This window comes from Lagopus leucura, unplaced genomic scaffold (assembly GCF_019238085.1).
Source record: "Lagopus leucura isolate 7727_CA_CO unplaced genomic scaffold, USGS_WTPT01 Super-Scaffold_100157, whole genome shotgun sequence".
In the NCBI taxonomy this organism is placed as follows: domain Eukaryota; kingdom Metazoa; phylum Chordata; class Aves; order Galliformes; family Phasianidae; genus Lagopus; species Lagopus leucura.
In genome coordinates this window covers 44,130,259-44,132,939 of record NW_024962334.1, presented here as the reverse complement: position 1 = coordinate 44,132,939, position 2,681 = coordinate 44,130,259, and positions in this window count along the sequence as shown.

Here is a 2,681-nt window from a genome sequence, read left to right as displayed (position 1 = left end):
CTTAAGGTGAGGCCTTACCAGCACAGAGTATCTAGCTACAGTAGTTTGCTGGCTAAAGTTTTATTCCAGGTTCTCTATGCTACTTGATTATGGACAGATTTCTTCTGGATCCAGCTGGAACAGCTAAAAACATTACAGTAATTGATCCAATCCCATCCCTTCCTCTCTGTTAACAAAGTAATTTGAATGCTCCCTAATCCTCTTCAGAGATAAGTGACTAAGTTAGTACACAGCACCAACTTAAACTGTTTGAACTATCTCAGCTGATTCTGCTTGAAGTGGGTTGGGGAGCACTCCGACAAACAGCTGGGAGAGCCAGGGGGCAGTAATCAATGCCCCAGGGACGGCAATTAACATCTTGAGAAGAAAAGGGCAGGGCACAAATGTTTCAAACCTCTGCAGCTGTTTGCAAATGGAATTTCTACATGCAGCCTGCAGGCTATATGTGAACTGTGACAATATCTCCTTTTCCAGTTGAAACTTTCTTCTCAGCCATTGCAGCTGGGGGGTGTGGGGGTGGAAAGGGAACTCGAGAATGGTAAGAAATGTTACAGAAATGTGCCCATGTAGCATATGAGTGTGTATTCTCTAAGCATGGCATATTGTGCGACAGCATGCAAGAGGGGAAATTTTGGCCAAGGAAAACAAAGAATTCTTCTTTCTTTCTTTTTTTCCCCTTTCCCCCTGGATCCCAAAGCAGTGCCTTTAATGTGTCATTCAGAGTTGACTATCTTAAAGAGGAAGCAGATGATTCCCATCCACCTTGAATCTCCAATCCTTGAGCGTGCTTGTTGGAGTCTGCCTTTCCAGCTATCTCAGCACACTGATAAGGGAGCCTTTCTAACACACAAATTGGGCTGGCTTCCACCATGCTCTATCTTCCAAAATTTCTATGGGGACTGGTGTAAGCAAACATGTTGAGTGAATGAGCTCGGTGTGGGGTAAATGGCTGAACAAACCCCACAGGCATCTGCAACAGTCTATAGCTATTGCACCAAAGATGTAATTTCTGAGGACCAGGGGATACATTTTCATGGTTTCATATAAAGCCTGTTTCTGCATGAGCTTCTGCACAGCAATGCTCGACTGGGAGAAGGTAATAAAAACTGACACCCCCACGGCTAACAAATGTGTCCCTGTGGTTAGCACTCGGGCCAAAGCATCTGCAAGGCCTATTTCTGGTGCTACCACGCACTCACAGTATGACCATGGCTGAGTCACGTATGAGAAATCATTATCGTATATGTAAATAGGATGTCAACAACTTTGCAGGTGATGTTTGTTGCAGCTTATTTTTTTCTCAAAAGCTTTGAGACTCGGGTATTAATTTGGTATTCTGGGTCTGCTTGTGGCCAACTCAGAGGATATGCGGGCTGTGCGGCAGCCACCTGCACCCAGAAGAACACAATTTGTGTTTTCACAAGTGAGTGGTTAAATGCTGGTGGGGCAAAACCTACCACCACTGAGACGTGACTCGTGAAGTGAGCCTTGCTCTGAGGGTAGCATCTGCAGTGCTTGCTGGGGTGTGGTGAACTCTTTCTTTCTCCTCCTTCCCTTACTCTGCTGCATCCTTTGTGGCCATGTGAGGTTTAAAAGAAGTTTTTTAACCTGATGAATGTATATTTTGTTAGCGTGTACTCGTTGGGTGACAGAGTACCCCTCAGAGGGTTGTGATCAATGGTACAGAGTCTGCAACTAGTGGTGTTCCTCAGGGGTCAGTGCTGGTCTGAGTCTTATTCAGTGCCATATTGTTCATCAGTGATCTGGATGAAGGGATAGAGCCACACTCAGCAAGTTTGCTGATGATATGAAGCTGGGATGACGCACCAGAGGGCTGTGCAGGCACAGCAAGCAGTGTGGCCAGCAGGTGGAGGAAGGTGAGCCTCCCCATCTACTCTGTCCTGGTGAGGCCACAGCTGTAGCACTGTGTCCAGTTCTGCCTTCTCAAGCTCAAGAAAGACAGGGAACTGCTGGAGAGAATCCAGCAAAGGGATACAAAGATGAATGAGGGCCTGGAGCATCTCCCTTATAAGGAAAGGCTGAGAGACCTGGGGCTGTTCAATTTGGAAAAGGCTGAGAAGGGATCTCATCACTGTTAATAAATAGTTAAAGCGCAGGAGTCAAACTGACGAGGGGGGGAGACACTTTTTGGTGGCGTGCAGCAATAGAACAAGGGGCAACAGGCAGAAACTGACACACTGTAAGTTCTAGGCAAACACATGGAAGAACTTCTCAGAGGGACAGAGCACTGGAACAGGCTGTCCAGAAAGATTGTGGAGAGCTCTCCTTTGCTGGAGATATTCAAGACCTGGTGGAACTCTCTCCTGTACAACCTGCTGCAGGGAACTGCTTTAGCAGGGGCTCGCTCTGCAAGATCTCCAGGTCCCTTCGAATCCCTACGATTCTGTGATGCCCCTGCTGACATAAACATTGCTCAACAAGTTTATTCACTGTGTTCTAGAGGCTGTGGCAACGGGCAAAAAGAAAGCCCCTCCTATAACTCCCCGACCTGCCGTCCTCGCAGGCTCGCCGCCCCCTCTTAAGATGGCCGCCCTAGAACGGCGAAGGCGGGCGGAGGTCGCGTCACGTGGTGCCGGCGGGCGGCGCATGCGCCCCAGGGGCGGTGCTGACAGGCGGCTGCATGGTGTCCGCCGCCCCTCCAGCGCTCATGCAGTGAAGCC